This window comes from Brachyhypopomus gauderio, unplaced genomic scaffold (assembly GCF_052324685.1).
Source record: "Brachyhypopomus gauderio isolate BG-103 unplaced genomic scaffold, BGAUD_0.2 sc136, whole genome shotgun sequence".
NCBI classification, from domain to species: Eukaryota; Metazoa; Chordata; class Actinopteri; order Gymnotiformes; family Hypopomidae; genus Brachyhypopomus; species Brachyhypopomus gauderio.
The window spans coordinates 495,530-506,357 of NW_027506957.1; the positions used below are offsets into that span (position 1 = coordinate 495,530).

Below are 10,828 nucleotides of genomic sequence, written 5' to 3' on the forward strand. Positions count from 1 at the left end.
TTGCAGTACCTCCAGGAACGGTGCACCTTCCTAAGCTTGTGTGAAAAAAAGAGTTTGTTGCTGTTTGGTATGATCAGCCTGTTTTATTTTAATGAATGAATGAATGTATTTATTTATTTGGTGTGTGTGTGTGTGTGTGTGTGTGTGTGTGTGTATATATATATATATATATATATATATATATATATATATATATATATATATATATATATAATATGTATATATATTTATTGATTTGTCTGTCTGTCTGTCCATGTGAGGGAGCAGCCAAAATGAATAAATAAATAAAACAAAGCAGCTCACTCCACTCCTTAAATAGGCAAGAATGAAGGGGTGAGTGGTCTCTGTCTGTCTGCCTGCAATTGTCAGCTGGTCACAAATGCAGTGAGAGCGGAGGCCACTCCCCTTTCGGCTGTTTGCAGTTTTCCCTCCGTTTTTGTTCTTTTTTTTTTTTTTTTTTTTTTTTTTTTTTGAAATTGTTCCTGTTTTCTCTCTCTCTCTCTCTCTCTCTCTCTCTCTCTCTCTATCTATTATTGCCTGCCAGCCCTGTTGTTTGCAAACAAGCAAGCCACAGCCTCGCAGGCTCCTCCCTTGTTACCGCGAACAAACGAGCTAGGCTCTTTGTTGGCGTGGCGGGACGCCTGAGCGTACACGGCTATAGCTCGGGTTTCTCTTCATTCACGCACAAATCTTTCGCCTTTTACTAAAGATTTCCGTGGAGGGGAACGTCAAAGAGTCAAAGTGATTTTTTGGAGCGCTCTGCCTCCGGGCGGGGCCGCAACAATCCGTATAACGAGAAAGTATAAACTTAGGGAGGGGTGGGAGTGGCTCGGTGGGTGTCTGGAAGAGGGGGGAAGGGCGGGTATGCCACGGAGGAGGCCTCCCTGCCTGCGAGGCCGGTGCCCGGTCCAGCGCCCATTTCAGGTTATCGCTTCTCGGCCTTTTGGCTAAGATCAAGTGTAGTATCTGTTCTTATCAGTTTAATATCTGATACGTCCTCTATACGAGGACTTCATATTAAATGGATTTTTAGAACAGGGAGGCGAAACAGGGGCTTGCCCCGTTCGCCCCACGCATCGACCTGGTATTGCAGTACCTCCAGGAACGGTGCACCTTCCTAAGCTTGTGTGAAAAAAAGAGTTTGTTGCTGTTTGGTATGATCAGCCTGTTTTATTTTAATGAATGAATGAATGTATTTATTTATTTGGTGTGTGTGTGTGTGTGTGTGTGTGTGTGTGTATATATATATATATATATATATATATATATATATATATATATATATATATATATATATATAATATGTATATATATTTATTGATTTGTCTGTCTGTCTGTCCATGTGAGGGAGCAGCCAAAATGAATAAATAAATAAAACAAAGCAGCTCACTCCACTCCTTAAATAGGCAAGAATGAAGGGGTGAGTGGTCTCTGTCTGTCTGCCTGCAATTGTCAGCTGGTCACAAATGCAGTGAGAGCGGAGGCCACTCCCCTTTCGGCTGTTTGCAGTTTTCCCTCCGTTTTTGTTCTTTTTTTTTTTTTTTTTTTTTTTTTTTTTTTGAAATTGTTCCTGTTTTCTCTCTCTCTCTCTCTCTCTCTCTCTCTCTCTCTCTATCTATTATTGCCTGCCAGCCCTGTTGTTTGCAAACAAGCAAGCCACAGCCTCGCAGGCTCCTCCCTTGTTACCGCGAACAAACGAGCTAGGCTCTTTGTTGGCGTGGCGGGACGCCTGAGCGTACACGGCTATAGCTCGGGTTTCTCTTCATTCACGCACAAATCTTTCGCCTTTTACTAAAGATTTCCGTGGAGGGGAACGTCAAAGAGTCAAAGTGATTTTTTGGAGCGCTCTGCCTCCGGGCGGGGCCGCAACAATCCGTATAACGAGAAAGTATAAACTTAGGGAGGGGTGGGAGTGGCTCGGTGGGTGTCTGGAAGAGGGGGGAAGGGCGGGTATGCCACGGAGGAGGCCTCCCTGCCTGCGAGGCCGGTGCCCGGTCCAGCGCCCATTTCAGGTTATCGCTTCTCGGCCTTTTGGCTAAGATCAAGTGTAGTATCTGTTCTTATCAGTTTAATATCTGATACGTCCTCTATACGAGGACTTCATATTAAATGGATTTTTAGAACAGGGAGGCGAAACAGGGGCTTGCCCCGTTCGCCCCACGCATCGACCTGGTATTGCAGTACCTCCAGGAACGGTGCACCTTCCTAAGCTTGTGTGAAAAAAAGAGTTTGTTGCTGTTTGGTATGATCAGCCTGTTTTATTTTAATGAATGAATGAATGTATTTATTTATTTGGTGTGTGTGTGTGTGTGTGTGTGTGTGTGTGTATATATATATATATATATATATATATATATATATATATATATATATATATATATATATATAATATGTATATATATTTATTGATTTGTCTGTCTGTCTGTCCATGTGAGGGAGCAGCCAAAATGAATAAATAAATAAAACAAAGCAGCTCACTCCACTCCTTAAATAGGCAAGAATGAAGGGGTGAGTGGTCTCTGTCTGTCTGCCTGCAATTGTCAGCTGGTCACAAATGCAGTGAGAGCGGAGGCCACTCCCCTTTCGGCTGTTTGCAGTTTTCCCTCCGTTTTTGTTCTTTTTTTTTTTTTTTTTTTTTTTTTTTTTTGAAATTGTTCCTGTTTTCTCTCTCTCTCTCTCTCTCTCTCTCTCTCTCTCTCTATCTATTATTGCCTGCCAGCCCTGTTGTTTGCAAACAAGCAAGCCACAGCCTCGCAGGCTCCTCCCTTGTTACCGCGAACAAACGAGCTAGGCTCTTTGTTGGCGTGGCGGGACGCCTGAGCGTACACGGCTATAGCTCGGGTTTCTCTTCATTCACGCACAAATCTTTCGCCTTTTACTAAAGATTTCCGTGGAGGGGAACGTCAAAGAGTCAAAGTGATTTTTTGGAGCGCTCTGCCTCCGGGCGGGGCCGCAACAATCCGTATAACGAGAAAGTATAAACTTAGGGAGGGGTGGGAGTGGCTCGGTGGGTGTCTGGAAGAGGGGGGAAGGGCGGGTATGCCACGGAGGAGGCCTCCCTGCCTGCGAGGCCGGTGCCCGGTCCAGCGCCCATTTCAGGTTATCGCTTCTCGGCCTTTTGGCTAAGATCAAGTGTAGTATCTGTTCTTATCAGTTTAATATCTGATACGTCCTCTATACGAGGACTTCATATTAAATGGATTTTTAGAACAGGGAGGCGAAACAGGGGCTTGCCCCGTTCGCCCCACGCATCGACCTGGTATTGCAGTACCTCCAGGAACGGTGCACCTTCCTAAGCTTGTGTGAAAAAAAGAGTTTGTTGCTGTTTGGTATGATCAGCCTGTTTTATTTTAATGAATGAATGAATGTATTTATTTATTTGGTGTGTGTGTGTGTGTGTGTGTGTGTGTGTATATATATATATATATATATATATATATATATATATATATATATATATATATATATATATATAATATGTATATATATTTATTGATTTGTCTGTCTGTCTGTCCATGTGAGGGAGCAGCCAAAATGAATAAATAAATAAAACAAAGCAGCTCACTCCACTCCTTAAATAGGCAAGAATGAAGGGGTGAGTGGTCTCTGTCTGTCTGCCTGCAATTGTCAGCTGGTCACAAATGCAGTGAGAGCGGAGGCCACTCCCCTTTCGGCTGTTTGCAGTTTTCCCTCCGTTTTTGTTCTTTTTTTTTTTTTTTTTTTTTTTTTTTTTTGAAATTGTTCCTGTTTTCTCTCTCTCTCTCTCTCTCTCTCTCTCTCTCTCTCTATCTATTATTGCCTGCCAGCCCTGTTGTTTGCAAACAAGCAAGCCACAGCCTCGCAGGCTCCTCCCTTGTTACCGCGAACAAACGAGCTAGGCTCTTTGTTGGCGTGGCGGGACGCCTGAGCGTACACGGCTATAGCTCGGGTTTCTCTTCATTCACGCACAAATCTTTCGCCTTTTACTAAAGATTTCCGTGGAGGGGAACGTCAAAGAGTCAAAGTGATTTTTTGGAGCGCTCTGCCTCCGGGCGGGGCCGCAACAATCCGTATAACGAGAAAGTATAAACTTAGGGAGGGGTGGGAGTGGCTCGGTGGGTGTCTGGAAGAGGGGGGAAGGGCGGGTATGCCACGGAGGAGGCCTCCCTGCCTGCGAGGCCGGTGCCCGGTCCAGCGCCCATTTCAGGTTATCGCTTCTCGGCCTTTTGGCTAAGATCAAGTGTAGTATCTGTTCTTATCAGTTTAATATCTGATACGTCCTCTATACGAGGACTTCATATTAAATGGATTTTTAGAACAGGGAGGCGAAACAGGGGCTTGCCCCGTTCGCCCCACGCATCGACCTGGTATTGCAGTACCTCCAGGAACGGTGCACCTTCCTAAGCTTGTGTGAAAAAAAGAGTTTGTTGCTGTTTGGTATGATCAGCCTGTTTTATTTTAATGAATGAATGAATGTATTTATTTATTTGGTGTGTGTGTGTGTGTGTGTGTGTGTGTGTATATATATATATATATATATATATATATATATATATATATATATATATATATATATATATATAATATGTATATATATTTATTGATTTGTCTGTCTGTCTGTCCATGTGAGGGAGCAGCCAAAATGAATAAATAAATAAAACAAAGCAGCTCACTCCACTCCTTAAATAGGCAAGAATGAAGGGGTGAGTGGTCTCTGTCTGTCTGCCTGCAATTGTCAGCTGGTCACAAATGCAGTGAGAGCGGAGGCCACTCCCCTTTCGGCTGTTTGCAGTTTTCCCTCCGTTTTTGTTCTTTTTTTTTTTTTTTTTTTTTTTTTTTTTTGAAATTGTTCCTGTTTTCTCTCTCTCTCTCTCTCTCTCTCTCTCTCTCTCTCTATCTATTATTGCCTGCCAGCCCTGTTGTTTGCAAACAAGCAAGCCACAGCCTCGCAGGCTCCTCCCTTGTTACCGCGAACAAACGAGCTAGGCTCTTTGTTGGCGTGGCGGGACGCCTGAGCGTACACGGCTATAGCTCGGGTTTCTCTTCATTCACGCACAAATCTTTCGCCTTTTACTAAAGATTTCCGTGGAGGGGAACGTCAAAGAGTCAAAGTGATTTTTTGGAGCGCTCTGCCTCCGGGCGGGGCCGCAACAATCCGTATAACGAGAAAGTATAAACTTAGGGAGGGGTGGGAGTGGCTCGGTGGGTGTCTGGAAGAGGGGGGAAGGGCGGGTATGCCACGGAGGAGGCCTCCCTGCCTGCGAGGCCGGTGCCCGGTCCAGCGCCCATTTCAGGTTATCGCTTCTCGGCCTTTTGGCTAAGATCAAGTGTAGTATCTGTTCTTATCAGTTTAATATCTGATACGTCCTCTATACGAGGACTTCATATTAAATGGATTTTTAGAACAGGGAGGCGAAACAGGGGCTTGCCCCGTTCGCCCCACGCATCGACCTGGTATTGCAGTACCTCCAGGAACGGTGCACCTTCCTAAGCTTGTGTGAAAAAAAGAGTTTGTTGCTGTTTGGTATGATCAGCCTGTTTTATTTTAATGAATGAATGAATGTATTTATTTATTTGGTGTGTGTGTGTGTGTGTGTGTGTGTGTGTGTATATATATATATATATATATATATATATATATATATATATATATATATATATATATATAATATGTATATATATTTATTGATTTGTCTGTCTGTCTGTCCATGTGAGGGAGCAGCCAAAATGAATAAATAAATAAAACAAAGCAGCTCACTCCACTCCTTAAATAGGCAAGAATGAAGGGGTGAGTGGTCTCTGTCTGTCTGCCTGCAATTGTCAGCTGGTCACAAATGCAGTGAGAGCGGAGGCCACTCCCCTTTCGGCTGTTTGCAGTTTTCCCTCCGTTTTTGTTCTTTTTTTTTTTTTTTTTTTTTTTTTTTTTTGAAATTGTTCCTGTTTTCTCTCTCTCTCTCTCTCTCTCTCTCTCTCTCTCTCTATCTATTATTGCCTGCCAGCCCTGTTGTTTGCAAACAAGCAAGCCACAGCCTCGCAGGCTCCTCCCTTGTTACCGCGAACAAACGAGCTAGGCTCTTTGTTGGCGTGGCGGGACGCCTGAGCGTACACGGCTATAGCTCGGGTTTCTCTTCATTCACGCACAAATCTTTCGCCTTTTACTAAAGATTTCCGTGGAGGGGAACGTCAAAGAGTCAAAGTGATTTTTTGGAGCGCTCTGCCTCCGGGCGGGGCCGCAACAATCCGTATAACGAGAAAGTATAAACTTAGGGAGGGGTGGGAGTGGCTCGGTGGGTGTCTGGAAGAGGGGGGAAGGGCGGGTATGCCACGGAGGAGGCCTCCCTGCCTGCGAGGCCGGTGCCCGGTCCAGCGCCCATTTCAGGTTATCGCTTCTCGGCCTTTTGGCTAAGATCAAGTGTAGTATCTGTTCTTATCAGTTTAATATCTGATACGTCCTCTATACGAGGACTTCATATTAAATGGATTTTTAGAACAGGGAGGCGAAACAGGGGCTTGCCCCGTTCGCCCCACGCATCGACCTGGTATTGCAGTACCTCCAGGAACGGTGCACCTTCCTAAGCTTGTGTGAAAAAAAGAGTTTGTTGCTGTTTGGTATGATCAGCCTGTTTTATTTTAATGAATGAATGAATGTATTTATTTATTTGGTGTGTGTGTGTGTGTGTGTGTGTGTGTGTATATATATATATATATATATATATATATATATATATATATATATATATATATATATATATAATATGTATATATATTTATTGATTTGTCTGTCTGTCTGTCCATGTGAGGGAGCAGCCAAAATGAATAAATAAATAAAACAAAGCAGCTCACTCCACTCCTTAAATAGGCAAGAATGAAGGGGTGAGTGGTCTCTGTCTGTCTGCCTGCAATTGTCAGCTGGTCACAAATGCAGTGAGAGCGGAGGCCACTCCCCTTTCGGCTGTTTGCAGTTTTCCCTCCGTTTTTGTTCTTTTTTTTTTTTTTTTTTTTTTTTTTTTTTGAAATTGTTCCTGTTTTCTCTCTCTCTCTCTCTCTCTCTCTCTCTCTCTCTCTATCTATTATTGCCTGCCAGCCCTGTTGTTTGCAAACAAGCAAGCCACAGCCTCGCAGGCTCCTCCCTTGTTACCGCGAACAAACGAGCTAGGCTCTTTGTTGGCGTGGCGGGACGCCTGAGCGTACACGGCTATAGCTCGGGTTTCTCTTCATTCACGCACAAATCTTTCGCCTTTTACTAAAGATTTCCGTGGAGGGGAACGTCAAAGAGTCAAAGTGATTTTTTGGAGCGCTCTGCCTCCGGGCGGGGCCGCAACAATCCGTATAACGAGAAAGTATAAACTTAGGGAGGGGTGGGAGTGGCTCGGTGGGTGTCTGGAAGAGGGGGGAAGGGCGGGTATGCCACGGAGGAGGCCTCCCTGCCTGCGAGGCCGGTGCCCGGTCCAGCGCCCATTTCAGGTTATCGCTTCTCGGCCTTTTGGCTAAGATCAAGTGTAGTATCTGTTCTTATCAGTTTAATATCTGATACGTCCTCTATACGAGGACTTCATATTAAATGGATTTTTAGAACAGGGAGGCGAAACAGGGGCTTGCCCCGTTCGCCCCACGCATCGACCTGGTATTGCAGTACCTCCAGGAACGGTGCACCTTCCTAAGCTTGTGTGAAAAAAAGAGTTTGTTGCTGTTTGGTATGATCAGCCTGTTTTATTTTAATGAATGAATGAATGTATTTATTTATTTGGTGTGTGTGTGTGTGTGTGTGTGTGTGTGTATATATATATATATATATATATATATATATATATATATATATATATATATATATATATATAATATGTATATATATTTATTGATTTGTCTGTCTGTCTGTCCATGTGAGGGAGCAGCCAAAATGAATAAATAAATAAAACAAAGCAGCTCACTCCACTCCTTAAATAGGCAAGAATGAAGGGGTGAGTGGTCTCTGTCTGTCTGCCTGCAATTGTCAGCTGGTCACAAATGCAGTGAGAGCGGAGGCCACTCCCCTTTCGGCTGTTTGCAGTTTTCCCTCCGTTTTTGTTCTTTTTTTTTTTTTTTTTTTTTTTTTTTTTTGAAATTGTTCCTGTTTTCTCTCTCTCTCTCTCTCTCTCTCTCTCTCTCTCTCTATCTATTATTGCCTGCCAGCCCTGTTGTTTGCAAACAAGCAAGCCACAGCCTCGCAGGCTCCTCCCTTGTTACCGCGAACAAACGAGCTAGGCTCTTTGTTGGCGTGGCGGGACGCCTGAGCGTACACGGCTATAGCTCGGGTTTCTCTTCATTCACGCACAAATCTTTCGCCTTTTACTAAAGATTTCCGTGGAGGGGAACGTCAAAGAGTCAAAGTGATTTTTTGGAGCGCTCTGCCTCCGGGCGGGGCCGCAACAATCCGTATAACGAGAAAGTATAAACTTAGGGAGGGGTGGGAGTGGCTCGGTGGGTGTCTGGAAGAGGGGGGAAGGGCGGGTATGCCACGGAGGAGGCCTCCCTGCCTGCGAGGCCGGTGCCCGGTCCAGCGCCCATTTCAGGTTATCGCTTCTCGGCCTTTTGGCTAAGATCAAGTGTAGTATCTGTTCTTATCAGTTTAATATCTGATACGTCCTCTATACGAGGACTTCATATTAAATGGATTTTTAGAACAGGGAGGCGAAACAGGGGCTTGCCCCGTTCGCCCCACGCATCGACCTGGTATTGCAGTACCTCCAGGAACGGTGCACCTTCCTAAGCTTGTGTGAAAAAAAGAGTTTGTTGCTGTTTGGTATGATCAGCCTGTTTTATTTTAATGAATGAATGAATGTATTTATTTATTTGGTGTGTGTGTGTGTGTGTGTGTGTGTGTGTATATATATATATATATATATATATATATATATATATATATATATATATATATATATATATAATATGTATATATATTTATTGATTTGTCTGTCTGTCTGTCCATGTGAGGGAGCAGCCAAAATGAATAAATAAATAAAACAAAGCAGCTCACTCCACTCCTTAAATAGGCAAGAATGAAGGGGTGAGTGGTCTCTGTCTGTCTGCCTGCAATTGTCAGCTGGTCACAAATGCAGTGAGAGCGGAGGCCACTCCCCTTTCGGCTGTTTGCAGTTTTCCCTCCGTTTTTGTTCTTTTTTTTTTTTTTTTTTTTTTTTTTTTTTGAAATTGTTCCTGTTTTCTCTCTCTCTCTCTCTCTCTCTCTCTCTCTCTCTCTATCTATTATTGCCTGCCAGCCCTGTTGTTTGCAAACAAGCAAGCCACAGCCTCGCAGGCTCCTCCCTTGTTACCGCGAACAAACGAGCTAGGCTCTTTGTTGGCGTGGCGGGACGCCTGAGCGTACACGGCTATAGCTCGGGTTTCTCTTCATTCACGCACAAATCTTTCGCCTTTTACTAAAGATTTCCGTGGAGGGGAACGTCAAAGAGTCAAAGTGATTTTTTGGAGCGCTCTGCCTCCGGGCGGGGCCGCAACAATCCGTATAACGAGAAAGTATAAACTTAGGGAGGGGTGGGAGTGGCTCGGTGGGTGTCTGGAAGAGGGGGGAAGGGCGGGTATGCCACGGAGGAGGCCTCCCTGCCTGCGAGGCCGGTGCCCGGTCCAGCGCCCATTTCAGGTTATCGCTTCTCGGCCTTTTGGCTAAGATCAAGTGTAGTATCTGTTCTTATCAGTTTAATATCTGATACGTCCTCTATACGAGGACTTCATATTAAATGGATTTTTAGAACAGGGAGGCGAAACAGGGGCTTGCCCCGTTCGCCCCACGCATCGACCTGGTATTGCAGTACCTCCAGGAACGGTGCACCTTCCTAAGCTTGTGTGAAAAAAAGAGTTTGTTGCTGTTTGGTATGATCAGCCTGTTTTATTTTAATGAATGAATGAATGTATTTATTTATTTGGTGTGTGTGTGTGTGTGTGTGTGTGTGTGTGTATATATATATATATATATATATATATATATATATATATATATATATATATATATATATAATATGTATATATATTTATTGATTTGTCTGTCTGTCTGTCCATGTGAGGGAGCAGCCAAAATGAATAAATAAATAAAACAAAGCAGCTCACTCCACTCCTTAAATAGGCAAGAATGAAGGGGTGAGTGGTCTCTGTCTGTCTGCCTGCAATTGTCAGCTGGTCACAAATGCAGTGAGAGCGGAGGCCACTCCCCTTTCGGCTGTTTGCAGTTTTCCCTCCGTTTTTGTTCTTTTTTTTTTTTTTTTTTTTTTTTTTTTTTGAAATTGTTCCTGTTTTCTCTCTCTCTCTCTCTCTCTCTCTCTCTCTCTCTCTATCTATTATTGCCTGCCAGCCCTGTTGTTTGCAAACAAGCAAGCCACAGCCTCGCAGGCTCCTCCCTTGTTACCGCGAACAAACGAGCTAGGCTCTTTGTTGGCGTGGCGGGACGCCTGAGCGTACACGGCTATAGCTCGGGTTTCTCTTCATTCACGCACAAATCTTTCGCCTTTTACTAAAGATTTCCGTGGAGGGGAACGTCAAAGAGTCAAAGTGATTTTTTGGAGCGCTCTGCCTCCGGGCGGGGCCGCAACAATCCGTATAACGAGAAAGTATAAACTTAGGGAGGGGTGGGAGTGGCTCGGTGGGTGTCTGGAAGAGGGGGGAAGGGCGGGTATGCCACGGAGGAGGCCTCCCTGCCTGCGAGGCCGGTGCCCGGTCCAGCGCCCATTTCAGGTTATCGCTTCTCGGCCTTTTGGCTAAGATCAAGTGTAGTATCTGTTCTTATCAGTTTAATATCTGATACGTCCTCTATACGAGGACTTCATATTAAATGGATTTTTAGAACAGGGAGGCGAAACAGGGG

At 44.3% G+C, this 10,828-nt stretch overlaps 20 non-coding genes and 1 pseudogene across 20 annotated transcripts in view; all 21 read left to right on the forward strand.

The window, feature by feature from the left end:
- Positions 1 to 31, forward strand: part of LOC143499809 (U2 spliceosomal RNA) — a 191-nt gene extending 160 nt beyond the window's left edge. Inside the window, exon 1 of the small nuclear RNA XR_013126413.1 lies at positions 1 to 31. This exon is cut by the window's left edge and continues 160 nt beyond it. This is a non-coding gene — a small nuclear RNA (U2 spliceosomal RNA).
- Positions 32 to 658: 627 nt separating this feature from the next.
- Positions 659 to 777, forward strand: LOC143500174 (U5 spliceosomal RNA). The gene has a single exon (XR_013126702.1). It is a non-coding gene; the product is annotated as a U5 spliceosomal RNA (small nuclear RNA).
- A 150-nt stretch (positions 778 to 927) lies between these two features.
- LOC143499810 (U2 spliceosomal RNA) lies at positions 928 to 1,118 on the forward strand. The gene has a single exon (XR_013126414.1). It is a non-coding gene; the product is annotated as a U2 spliceosomal RNA (small nuclear RNA).
- Positions 1,119 to 1,746: 628 nt separating this feature from the next.
- Positions 1,747 to 1,865, forward strand: LOC143500175 (U5 spliceosomal RNA). The gene has a single exon (XR_013126703.1). It is a non-coding gene; the product is annotated as a U5 spliceosomal RNA (small nuclear RNA).
- Positions 1,866 to 2,015: 150 nt separating this feature from the next.
- On the forward strand, positions 2,016 to 2,206 carry LOC143499811 (U2 spliceosomal RNA). The gene has a single exon (XR_013126415.1). It is a non-coding gene; the product is annotated as a U2 spliceosomal RNA (small nuclear RNA).
- A 627-nt stretch (positions 2,207 to 2,833) lies between these two features.
- Positions 2,834 to 2,952, forward strand: LOC143500176 (U5 spliceosomal RNA). Its single transcript, XR_013126704.1, has one exon. It is a non-coding gene; the product is annotated as a U5 spliceosomal RNA (small nuclear RNA).
- A 150-nt stretch (positions 2,953 to 3,102) lies between these two features.
- Positions 3,103 to 3,293, forward strand: LOC143499812 (U2 spliceosomal RNA). The gene has a single exon (XR_013126416.1). It is a non-coding gene; the product is annotated as a U2 spliceosomal RNA (small nuclear RNA).
- A 627-nt stretch (positions 3,294 to 3,920) lies between these two features.
- On the forward strand, positions 3,921 to 4,039 carry LOC143500177 (U5 spliceosomal RNA). The gene has a single exon (XR_013126705.1). It is a non-coding gene; the product is annotated as a U5 spliceosomal RNA (small nuclear RNA).
- A 150-nt stretch (positions 4,040 to 4,189) lies between these two features.
- On the forward strand, positions 4,190 to 4,380 carry LOC143499814 (U2 spliceosomal RNA). The gene has a single exon (XR_013126418.1). It is a non-coding gene; the product is annotated as a U2 spliceosomal RNA (small nuclear RNA).
- A 627-nt stretch (positions 4,381 to 5,007) lies between these two features.
- On the forward strand, positions 5,008 to 5,126 carry LOC143500178 (U5 spliceosomal RNA). The gene has a single exon (XR_013126706.1). It is a non-coding gene; the product is annotated as a U5 spliceosomal RNA (small nuclear RNA).
- Positions 5,127 to 5,276: 150 nt separating this feature from the next.
- Positions 5,277 to 5,467, forward strand: LOC143499815 (U2 spliceosomal RNA). The gene has a single exon (XR_013126419.1). It is a non-coding gene; the product is annotated as a U2 spliceosomal RNA (small nuclear RNA).
- A 625-nt stretch (positions 5,468 to 6,092) lies between these two features.
- On the forward strand, positions 6,093 to 6,211 carry LOC143500179 (U5 spliceosomal RNA). Its single transcript, XR_013126707.1, has one exon. It is a non-coding gene; the product is annotated as a U5 spliceosomal RNA (small nuclear RNA).
- Positions 6,212 to 6,361: 150 nt separating this feature from the next.
- Positions 6,362 to 6,552, forward strand: LOC143499816 (U2 spliceosomal RNA). Its single transcript, XR_013126420.1, has one exon. It is a non-coding gene; the product is annotated as a U2 spliceosomal RNA (small nuclear RNA).
- Positions 6,553 to 7,177: 625 nt separating this feature from the next.
- LOC143500180 (U5 spliceosomal RNA) lies at positions 7,178 to 7,296 on the forward strand. The gene has a single exon (XR_013126708.1). It is a non-coding gene; the product is annotated as a U5 spliceosomal RNA (small nuclear RNA).
- Positions 7,297 to 7,446: 150 nt separating this feature from the next.
- LOC143499817 (U2 spliceosomal RNA) lies at positions 7,447 to 7,637 on the forward strand. Its single transcript, XR_013126421.1, has one exon. It is a non-coding gene; the product is annotated as a U2 spliceosomal RNA (small nuclear RNA).
- A 625-nt stretch (positions 7,638 to 8,262) lies between these two features.
- On the forward strand, positions 8,263 to 8,381 carry LOC143500182 (U5 spliceosomal RNA). The gene has a single exon (XR_013126710.1). It is a non-coding gene; the product is annotated as a U5 spliceosomal RNA (small nuclear RNA).
- A 150-nt stretch (positions 8,382 to 8,531) lies between these two features.
- LOC143499818 (U2 spliceosomal RNA) lies at positions 8,532 to 8,722 on the forward strand. The gene has a single exon (XR_013126422.1). It is a non-coding gene; the product is annotated as a U2 spliceosomal RNA (small nuclear RNA).
- Positions 8,723 to 9,347: 625 nt separating this feature from the next.
- LOC143500183 (U5 spliceosomal RNA) lies at positions 9,348 to 9,466 on the forward strand. Its single transcript, XR_013126711.1, has one exon. It is a non-coding gene; the product is annotated as a U5 spliceosomal RNA (small nuclear RNA).
- A 150-nt stretch (positions 9,467 to 9,616) lies between these two features.
- LOC143499819 (U2 spliceosomal RNA) lies at positions 9,617 to 9,807 on the forward strand. Its single transcript, XR_013126423.1, has one exon. It is a non-coding gene; the product is annotated as a U2 spliceosomal RNA (small nuclear RNA).
- Positions 9,808 to 10,432: 625 nt separating this feature from the next.
- On the forward strand, positions 10,433 to 10,551 carry LOC143500184 (U5 spliceosomal RNA). Its single transcript, XR_013126712.1, has one exon. It is a non-coding gene; the product is annotated as a U5 spliceosomal RNA (small nuclear RNA).
- Positions 10,552 to 10,701: 150 nt separating this feature from the next.
- LOC143499831 (U2 spliceosomal RNA) lies at positions 10,702 to 10,828 on the forward strand (annotated as a pseudogene; the record flags this gene model as incomplete).